This window comes from Filicampus tigris, chromosome 1 (genome assembly GCF_054856515.1).
Source record: "Filicampus tigris isolate MCC_2025a chromosome 1, RoL_Ftig_1.0, whole genome shotgun sequence".
In the NCBI taxonomy this organism is placed as follows: domain Eukaryota; kingdom Metazoa; phylum Chordata; class Actinopteri; order Syngnathiformes; family Syngnathidae; genus Filicampus; species Filicampus tigris.
Genome location: NC_141217.1, coordinates 29137301 through 29148859, shown reverse-complemented (window position 1 = coordinate 29148859; position 11559 = coordinate 29137301). Strand labels below are relative to the sequence as shown.

Genomic DNA, 11559 nt, shown 5'->3' with positions numbered 1-11559 from the left:
TAGCACTTCATCTCACAGGTCCCTGTGGTTGCACACTCTTCTTCTGTTGCTCCCTGCAATGTTTCAAACCGGTTGGCTGTCAAACGCTTACTGCATGTTTAATGCACAATGGACTTCTGTGTTACACTGACTGACTTGCATCTCAGTAGCCGGCAAGTCTTATTTCGCTTGAATGTGCAGCTGCAGTAGCAGCTGCAGCAGTTCAGTGTTTCTGTTTATGCTTTCTTAAAGGGAAAAAGTCAACCCAAACACATTTTTTCAAGAATATGTTCTATGCATGCCCACTAGTTAAAACAAGGCATTCTGATAAATATTGCGTTTGTGGAATAAGAGTTAGTCCACCCGTTTTTAGCCATCTCTGGGGGCAGCCATTTTGTCACTTCTGTCAACTGAAAATGACATCACAGTTGCTCAGGGCTGAGGTAACGTCCAATTATGGCTCAGCTGTTTTCTGAAGCAGAGCCACACTTAAGTGTAGTTTGTTTTGCCGCTCTCTTGTTACGTGCGCCACGCATACGTACACATGGTAGAGAAATTGTAGCCCAAATAACACAAAACACATAAAAACTTCAGGGAAGATGTTTCCCCCCCCATCCACCGGGTTGCAGGCATAACATGATGGCTAACTGCACACTCTAAAAACAGTTGGGTTAAAAAATAACACAATTTGGGGTAAAAAAAATGGACCAATACACAAATTGGGCCCACTTTCTTGCATTGTTTTACAGTATACAAAACAGACCATTTTTGGTGGGTTTTTATTCACAAAACTACCGATTTTTTTAAGAAAGTTGGGTCAAATTGACCCAAGTTGTGGATTAGTCCATTTTTGACCCAAAATTGGGTTGTTTTTAACCCAACTGTTTTTAAAGTGCATGTAGTTGGTAGAAATGGGCAAAAAGTTATCATCAGTAAGGAAACTGTTTCTTTGTAGTCAGCTTGCCTGCATTTCAGACCCTCACAAAAAAAAAAAAAAATCTGGATACCTGGGAGAGTGACAACGAGTTTCACAATAGAAGATTATATAATAATTATCCATAATTCAGTGTTAAATTATTCCCAGTCTTTGCACATTTTCAACACTTGTGTTCTAAAATAATGCATTTAGAGGAAAAAAAAGCAGAAAGGTCTTTACATGGTTGTTTAAGAAGTGTTTGTTTTTAAAGATTTATTGGAATCTGTTTTCTATTCAACATCTTTTCCAACACATTTAAATACAATCATTACTATATTTTTATTTTCTTGTATTTGAGCAATGTGTTAATGTTTCAACTATGCATAATGCCACAATGGCTTACAATAATAAATAAAGGTATATTTTAGGAATGAAACCTCTGCGTCACATTTATGAACACTTAGGCCCACTATGTTAATGTATTTTGATGATGTCACTATGCTATGGAGCCCCTAAGGTGACATGGAAGTAAAAAAATAACTTTGCGTTCCCTCGCAAAAACTTTGCGTTCCCTCTCAAAGATTGCGTTCCCTCGCAAAGATTTGTGTTCCCTCGCAAAAATTGCGAGATAACGCAGAGTTTTTTGCGAAGGAACGCATTTTTTTAAAAATGTGTGCTTATGTACTTCCGGGTCAATTTAGCAGCTAGCCTAGCCTAGCCTCTAATGCGCGGCTGTTTGAGAGACGACAGTACGTCAGAGACGGAGAAACCGTGCTTAATATCAAAAACTACTTTTAGGTCTTTGTATTACAAGCGAATTTCAAAGCAATTCCATTAAACCCACCCACGGCTGAAAACGCTCCCTTTGTTGCTTTTCTTTACCCGTAAAATGACCCGTAAGTACATAAGCACGCATTAAAAAAAAAAAAAAGCGTTCCACGAGGGAACGCATATCTTTGTGAGGGAACACAATCTTAGCGAGGAAATGCAAAGTTTTTGCGAGGGAACGCAAAGTTTGTTTTTTTTTACTTCCATGTCACCTTAGGGGCTCCGTACTATGCTGGTACTTGTAAAACAACATTTTTTAAGTGGTTGCTTTTTCGGTGGTTTGCTGTAAAAAATAAAATAAAATGAGAACCACTGCCTTTGTTGAATGAGTTATAAAAAATATAATGTATGTTACTATTATTACAGACATACTTGTGCAGTATAATGACTGTATACAGGTAGTTATAAACTCCTATAATTGCTACATGTAATTTATTATTTAATTTACGGTTTCTAATCATGTCATTATTTCATGATTACTGTATTGTTACATGCAACGTTGTGCTAATACTGTAACCAATCACATGCGGAACCGACCGCAAATAAAATTGTGGGATTATTTGCATCTGGATATTTGTACTTTGTCGTCATGGCTTTTCACGTGGGTTTTGCAGGGGCGATTTTGATGGGCGAATTGGTCCTTCGTTGGAATGGCGAATGTGGGAAATACTCATCACACCACTCCCTATTTCAACTCGTCATTGGCGACGTGGCGAACAGGGAGCGCAAACCCTTCATGGAACCAATTAAACTTGTAAGTCAAGGCACCACTGTATATTATGCTTAGTTGTGGTTGGCTCTAACAAATTTTGCTCTGACCATCCAATGAGGGCCTTGCTTGCTTGCCACAGTTTCCCCTGTGAGGATGAATTTCAAATTGGATTGGTTAAAGAAACTGTCCCATTGATAATAGTTTACGTATCATTGGCTAGTACTACTGATAATGAGGATCAGCATGTGGCCGCACACAGACATAGACGCAGGTGTTGGAAGCAGTACAGCCACAAGAAAGCTTCAAAAAATGTTCAGAATAAGTGAATGTAATTTCATAAAAGAAATATTGGAATTTAGTTCCTATAAGACTGCCCAAAAGTGTAAACCTAACACAGTAGACTTTGCAGTAATAAAATGCGTTTGGAGTATGTGCTCTCACACATGTGCACCTGTTTTCCTCTGCCTGTAAGTGAGTGCATTTGCACATGTGCCTGCGTTTGTACTTGGCGGTGACGTATGCATGCCCAACTCCGTGATGGGCAAACCTGAAGCATTGTGTCAGTGCCAGAGAACGCTGTGCCGCTGGCCAGTAAACTTGCCTTTAATTGATTCGCAACTGGAAACACATTTGCAGAGGTAACAAGGCCTCACTGTGAGCGTGAGTTCATCTCAGCACACCTCGTTTTTTCTGCGTGCTGCTGCCAACCAGATTTGTGGCACTGACAATAAAACACTATGTGAGTAATTTAACCGAGTGTTTTTGCCTGGAATCTCACCATGCAGATGCCCTGAACACATGCGGAAACACAGCCATCAAATCTCAACACCAGGTTCAGAAGTCTGAGATGTTGCTGGGAAGAATAAATATTGTGCTTCTGTGTAGGTAAGAGCGACGTATGATGAGGTGACACATTACGCACAGTAATTTGAAACTGCAAATTTGAGATACGAGCACCGTATGGTGGCAGTGATCTCGATTCAACTCACTTCACAATAAACAGCAGTTTGGCAAATATTACACAATTTGTCAAAAAACAGATTTCAACCTATCTAATACTATTCCAAATTGAAGTTTACTGTAAAATTAAACATAAAACCAACAGAATTCCACCATGTGTATTTAAAACAGGCACATAGTGTAGCTTTTCTTCAGAAAATTCCACTTTGCTTAACGGATTAATGGCGTTTGTATTCTTTTCAGTGGGGAAAAGATGATTTTACATATGAGTGTTTTGAGTTACAGGCATGGTAACAGAATGAATTAAACTCATATCTCAAGGCACCTCTGTACAGTATTTTTAAAAAATCAAGTAAAAGTGAAGCGTGTGTGTGCGCGTGTGTGTATCATGACAGATCTGCTGTGGGTGCTGTTGCTGGTGGTTTTGCTGAGATGTAAAGCAGATGTGGAGTGGATGCAGACTATTGTAGCCACTCGAGGAGAGCGATGCCTGTGTGTGCACGCAGGAGCGCCAGCATTGATTACAGCGCCAATGTAATTTGGTGTTGCACCAACCACATTTGGCAAAGCGTGAATAAGTAGGAATGAGCTCATGCTTCATATGACCTCTAAATCATATAGGCCGCATAAAGCGGCTGCTGTCGGAGGGTTCAGGGTTTGGAGAATAGTGCTAGTTAGATCAACTCTCTTAATACATGGTGACTGTTTAATGTTTTAAACCTGCGAGTATTGAATTTCCGTTGATAAACAGATTAACCTGCAGGAATGACGATGAGGTCAATTCAGTACCTCTCACAAAGGCCACTGTTGTTACAAGTCTAAAAATTACATGTAATTCAATAACAAGACAGCCTGCCCCTTAATGAGCTGTTTTTTGTTTTTTTGGAGGACGTCTGTATTTCCAACTTTAATTAACCTGTAAATGTGCCTTGGATAGAGTATGCAGTGTGTGTGTGTGTGTGTGGGGGGGGGGGGGGGTGCGTGTGTGTGCGTTTAGTTGTTAGATTTTAATTTAGGTAGTTTAATGAATGAATGAATAAAATCTGTTCTATTGAGTGTATATATCGAGTTAGAATTATACCTTATGTTGTCAGCTATATCATTTTACATCACATAAAGCCAAGTTGAATTTAAAATTTCTATTCATCCATCCAGCAAACCAGCTAACTAGTAAAATAGCGAACTACGTAGCTACATAATTATGTCTTCTCCAAATTCAAAGGCTGCGTCCTCCAAAGGCCGAATTTGAAGGCCACATGACCGCACGCCGGTGTCCAAATTCACACTACCTATGAATCTAGCTAGCTTTGAATTCTGGGATTCGCTTCCATGGAGACGGGCGCTGAGCAAAGTCTGCTTCTGACCAAACTTGCATAGCCTACATTGCTGTGCTCTTCTTTTACTCCATTCCTCGCTGTCCTTCTTTTACACAGCAAGTAGCTAATTGTCTTTGTTTAGAGACAAGCGAATTAGTGACGCATGTTTATCCAAACAGGCCCATGTTTCACACTGAGTATCAATATGAAACATTATAAAATACTTTTTTCTTTGTTTTCATTTCATTCCTATTCAAGACGTTATAAAATAACGTCATTCTTCAATGTTACAAAATCCTTATACAAACAATATAACACACACTATTTTAACACATATTGTTAAAATACGTTTTTTCTTCACCATTTCAGCTGGTGGTTTGCCGTGGGATTTTTTCAATGAAATAAATGTGCCTTGACTCAAAAAAGTTTGAAAAAGACTGCTTTGAAGGACCCGGCCTGCAAAGGGTCCTTAACAGGACCCAGCCTACGAATTTAGACACAGCTAGCAACTAGCAAACTAGCTGTCTACCTAGCTAGCCATATACATGTAAATCATATCTTCTTTGTTGCTTCACCTTTTGGCAGAAATTACAGCCTTAAATATTTTTTACATATGCGCCTTGGATTTGTTGAAGCATGGACTCTGCCTGGGTCATTCACAGAGCTCCTTTCATATATTGGCCATGTTCTTTGGGTTGCTGTCTCGCTGAAAGATGAACTCGCGCTCCAGTCTGAGATCTAGGGCACCCTGGAACAAGGCAGGTCTTAAGGTCAAAGTGGTCTTAAGGAGAAAGCGTCTTCTTTGCTCAGCAGTGGAAGGAAAATATCATGTTTTGGAAGGATGGAAGCCAGAGGCAGCAAATACAATGAAAAAAAACAAGGGCCCCAAAATAGAACCTTGTGGAAAACCATACGACAAAGGGCTAATGCAAAAAATCCTGTCAGACAAATAGGATCTAAACCACTCTAGAGCGCTTCCACTAATGCCCATCTGGTGTTGCAAACAAGCCAGAAGTGCTGTATATCGTGGTCCACTGTATCGAACGCTTAAATCAAATCCAACAAGACATACATAGTCTCCAGTGTCATTTGCCAGGAGGATATCGTTAAAAACAAGTAACAGGGCTGACTCTGTGCTATGCATCATCTTGAAACCTGATCAGAAAACCTCCATGACATTATGTTCATCGAAGAAAGAGTGCACCAACATGTTTAAAATGTTGGGGAACTACACCAGGAGACAGGCTGCTGTTGATAAAGGCCCAAACAGATTCACCAATACTCTGGGGAACCTCCTTAAAGAGGTGAGGAGGAATGGAGTCATAAGGGGGTCCAGATAGCTTAATATGGCAAATCACATTCTCAAAAGATGTCAGGGAAACCAATCCAACACTGTGGAACAAGGAACGTGGACAGAGGGGTCAAATGTGGCGTTTGAAACGAGAGCCCTAGCTGTATCAACCTTGCCAATGAAAAACTGCAAAAATCAATTTTATCCAATGTACCTTCATATCAAACAATATGCTTTGCATGATATTTTTAAATGTAATTATATGTTCATACTTGTATTGTATTGAATCAATTAAAACACGTGGCACATAAAATTCAAATAAAAAGTGTACTGAAATCAAGGTTTAAAAAGCAGTTCTTAAATGGAAATGTATAGTACTGTATTTAAAAGTTAATACAACTGAACAGATGGCGGCACGGTGGTCGACTGGTTAGCACGTCCGCCTCACAGTTCAGAGGTCGTGGGTTCGATCCCGGCTCCGGCCTCCCTGTGTGGAGTTTGCATGTTCTCCCCGTGCCTGCGTGGGTTTTCTCCGGGCACTCCGGTTTCCTCCCACATTCCAAAAACATGCATGGTAAGTTGATTGGATACTCTAAATTGCCCCTAGGTGTGATTGTGAGTGCGGATGTTTGTCTCTGTGTGCCCTGCGATTGGCTGGCAACCAGTTCAGGGTGTCCCCCGCCTACTGCCCGAAGACAGCTGGGATAGGCTCCAGCACGCCCCGTGACCCTTGTGAGGAGAAGCGGTACAGATAATGGATGGATGGACAACTGAACAGTGTCTGAAGAGTAAAAAATAAAACAAAATGGTGCAATTCACTGGATTAAAAAAAAAAAAAATTAAACAATCTGTATGCAGAGCCAAACACCTCCTCCTGAAATGTTTGATTTTTATTTCATGTTTAAAATTTTAGAAATTGTATTTTTATTTAATTCAGAGATGTACTGTATTTATTTATTTTGTGTACCGCTAGTGGTACTACTACCACACTTTGCATTGAGAATCACTGGCAAAAAAATCCTCAATTGACATGACATATTCTTTGTCACTGTAGGACAATAATAAGTATTCTCATGTCCAGAAGGTTTATGGATTATTTCCGTGTCACACTTGAGCAGCAACAGTTGCCTTGTCCTCGCAGCCAACATGCTGCAGAGGCCACGAGAACAGAGTGAGGCGCCTCGCAGTCTCAAAACACACACGACCTTCTCTTTGTTGTCCGGTCACCTGTGTACGTACGCTCCTATTTGAAGAGCAGCAGACACAGTAAACACTGGCACATACCTGATAACAACTTGGAGATATCCTGGAGAACGTGTGTGGACCAAGACACATGAAGTGGTCGTTGTTGTGCATGCGTGTGTGCGTGGGGGTGGCGTGTGTGCGTGGGTGTGCGCGTGTGCGTGCGTGTGTATGCACTCTTAAATGCCATTCCATTCCCACACCTACATCTTTATGAGTTCATATCCTCCTAGTCCCATTGTGGAATCGAGGAGCTGTTTCCATGACAGGAAGAAACTTTTGACCTCTGTGAAAATACCATAGTTCGCCCTTATTTTACTTCACCCTGTGAAAGTGGCTCAGCCGAAAGCTGCTCTTGTTTTTGTGACAGCCTCGAGTAATAGCCTTCAATTATATGTCAATATCTCTCAACGCCAATGCGCTCTTGTTATTCCCGATTGATGTTCCAATTGTAGAGTCGTTGAGTTTGTATTGTCCATCTTGAAAGGCCTGACTTTACTGCCATTCCCCTGTTAACAAGTAAATTTTATAGTGAGCCGGTTGCACCACCTTGGAATTCACATACTCGGTAGGTTACTGTTCATGAAGGAGCCCTACATTAGATATAAGGATGTTTTGCAGTTCAATTCCAACAACAGTGTGAGGTGAAAGAATCTCACAGATGGCTCTGTGTGCAATGATGGGGTCACGGAAGGGTTAGGTCAATAATTTATGTGTCGTTTGCACACACCATTGAAACAGAAATGATAGACTTTGGTTTCAGCGAGCCATTTGTTCCAAGTGATGGCTGCTTTTTAGTGGTCTGAAAATGTTTTGTATATATCTGCACTCTGCAGCATCATATCTCCTCTTTATGCATATGTGCGGTAACATATTAAGAACAGACCATTTTTGCAAATGACTAGTTGATGTACTGTATACGTTAACACACATATTTGAGTGTTTTCCTTCCCATCTGGACATCACATCTATGTGATAGTGTATGCCTCAACCGTGCATTTATTTTTTTATAAAATGTCTTCCAGAATAGACAACTTAATAAAGGAATCCGTTCTTGCCTGCTGGTTCTGTGACAGCTTCTGGAGTGTCAGGAGGAAGCGAAAAACCTCAGAAGCTCCACAAATACTCTCCTGAAGATCATGCAGCATAATCTGAGGAAATGAACAGCATCAGAGTCACACAGAGGAATCCCACACTGTGCATGAAGATGAAAGGAAGTAAAGTCTCCAAAATGCTTTGAAGAATATATTTTCAGTAATCTTCCCCTAGATGACACAGTGTGTTTTGCTTTTTTAAGTGCTTTTATTAAATGCTTTGGGAAACTTGTGTGATGTGCCCTTTTGATGTTGTATTTGCCTTTAACACTGACCTGTAAATGGTGGGTAAATAGAGTAGGTTAAATGGAGCAGAGCCCGCAGTCAGGTGAGAAAGACCTGCTTAACCAACTGTGCAAACAAATAGGCCACTTCAGACACTTGCTTCTGACCCTCTCAGGGTTTTATTTTCTATTTCTCTAAGTCAGGCTTGGACCTATGCAGCATGTTCTCTTTTCCCTCCACCAGTGGAAGTCCAAATTCAGTCTTAGTTTAATGTTTTACTTGTTTCTTTTTCAGAAGAATGAAATGCTATAGCAATCAAAATACTTTTTGCGTATTATAATACGCTCAAAGAAAAGGTGCCAATGTGCCTTTTTGCGAAAAGTCAATGAAAATACATCAACTGGAAAGTGGATGTGGAGAGAAAAAAAAATTAACAATACAATACAATACAATTTTATTTATATAGTGCTAGTGCCATAGAGCTAGAGCTGTAACAAAGCACTTTACATACAAACAACAACAAAAAGAAAGGCAAAAGGCACACATAAAATACAGAACATTTGTGAAACTTTATGAAATCAGTTATAAACATTTATAGCTGTTCAATATCTTTTTAGAATTTGGATGGATAGATGTTTTATTTTTCAAAATGAATCCTATTTAGTTTCATCTACTGCAGTTATTCACATATTCGTATTTCAAATGATGTCACTGTATTTTTATAATGTGGACAGCGTGTCTCTGCTTCCTGCCACTGTGCACAAATGAAGCCAGATATCCTGGCAAAGGCTAGCATCCGAGCACCATAATGAGACACTGACGTCAATTGGAAACAGAGTCTTTACAGTCGTGATTGAGGAACTCAGCCGTGGAATCAAGCTCCTTCATGGGCCAATGAGCTTTGGTGAAGGTACACGTATACAGTCACCCTTGGATTCAAACTGAAACTCGGGACATATCTGTTTAAAATTTGCAAACTCCATTTGGATTGAAGCATAACAAATGCACTGATTAAAGATTATAATTATTACATTGTATCTTAGTCTACATGTTTCCAATTGATAGTCATTTTTCAACACTGTTTGCGTGACAAATGTTGCTGTTACAAAATTAAGTTTAAGTTCGAAACAGTTGCCATTAACTGGTAGTTGCCTGGGAAGAGGTGTGAGACGGTTTCGTCAAATCGTTAGCCGTATGTCTTAGCTGCCTAAGTCATAATTGAAGGCTTCGCAAAAAAAGAAAAAACATCTTGCGATTCAACACCAGGATGTTTTGATGATGGCATTTTGGTGTGCGTATATGCAAAAAATATTGCAATCTATTCCAAGACATGATGTTATAAACAGTCTATTTAAGTAATTCAGTGATTTAGATATGTTTTTTTTCTATTAAAAAAATGTCTGTCCATTGCTCTGAGTCAAAATCTCAAAAATACAGTTTTGCCTTTAGATATGATTGCCCCATCTGGGTTATTTGAAATGCGAACCATCATTCGGCTGATTCTTTGCTGTGACTTGCGAGTGCAAACTTGAGTTATTACGTTGTACTGTATTAAGGATGGATATCGGTTGCATTTGAACCAATTATGTGATTCTCAGTACCTGAAAATCCATACCGGTACTCAACGGTGCCAATTTATTTATTTTTTTTTGTATCTGTGGTCGTGGTAATAAATATTAATTTTTTAAATAATAAAATCTCAAATATTTTTTATTGTAATTAATCAATTTACCGAACTGCTTATCCTCACAAATTCAACCTTTATTTCTTAAATTCAACATATATAAACTTTGACACATAACAATTTAAAACTAATGAGCCAAAGAGTAAAAATTATTAAAAGGAACAAAAAGATATATATGTATATATATATATATATATATATATATATATATATATATATATATATATATGCGCAGACGGATGATGAGTGATGGATGCTCAATTTTTAGTAAAATGCCCAGCTCTGGTTAGTGGTCTGTTATAAAGTACAATGGAGTTCTATTTTCCCCATATTAAAAAAAATACAATAAAATTGTGTTTTTGTGTGCGTCTGGGCTGGAATTCATTTCATATCATTTAAATAGGGAAAGAAAAGATAATTTTAGATATTGAATTTAGGGCTGTCAATAGATTACAATTTTTTTTATATTAATTAATTGGGTTGAACGGTGGTCTACTGCTTTGCACCTCCGCCTCACAGTGCAGAGGTTGTGGGTTCGAATCTTGCTCCAGCTTTCCAGTGTGGAGATTGCATGTTCTCCCCGTGCCTGCGTGGGTTTTCTCCAGGTACTCCGGTTTGCTCCCACATTCCAAAAACATCTATGGTAGGTTGATAAGACATTTAAAATTGCCCATAGGTGTGATTGTGAATGCTGATGTTTGTTTGTCTCTGTATGCTCTGCGATTGGCTGACAACCAATTCGAGGTGTTCTCAGCCAACTGCCAGTAGACAGCTGGGATAGGCTCCAACACTCATGTGAGGATAAGCGGATTGGATAATGGATGGATGACTGGCTGGATTAATTAATTATGATCTGTAATGAATTGATCTATCCATCCATCCATTATCGATACCGCTTATCCTCACAAGGGTCGCGGGGCGTGCTGGAGCCTATCCCAGCTGTCTTCGGGCAGTAGGCGGGGGACACCCTGAATTGGTTGCCAGCCAATCGCAGGGCACACAAAGTCAAACATCCGCACTCACAATCACACCTAGGGGCAATTTAGAGAGTCCAATCAACTTACCATGCATGTTTTTGGAATGTGGGAGGAAACCGGAGTACCCGGAGAAAACCCACGCAGGCACGGGGAGAACATGCAAACTCCACACAGGGAGCCTGGAGCCGGGATCGAACCCACGACCTCAGAACTGTGAAGCGGACGTGCTAACCAGTCGACCAACGTGCCGCCCGAATTGATCTAATTAATCTATTTTTTAATCCCACTTAAAAATTGCTGAGAATGCCCCAAAACCCCCACATTATCTGTATGCT

The 11559-nt window shown here is 39.8% G+C and overlaps 1 long non-coding RNA gene across 1 annotated transcript; it reads left to right on the top strand.

The window, feature by feature from the left end:
• Positions 1 to 1643: 1643 nt before the first annotated feature.
• LOC147153482 (uncharacterized) lies at positions 1644 to 8423 on the top strand. The gene is made up of 4 exons (XR_015089609.1): positions 1644 to 1791; positions 2338 to 2477; positions 3221 to 3320; positions 8270 to 8423. It is a non-coding gene; the product is annotated as an uncharacterized LOC147153482 (long non-coding RNA).
• Positions 8424 to 11559: the final 3136 nt, after the last annotated feature.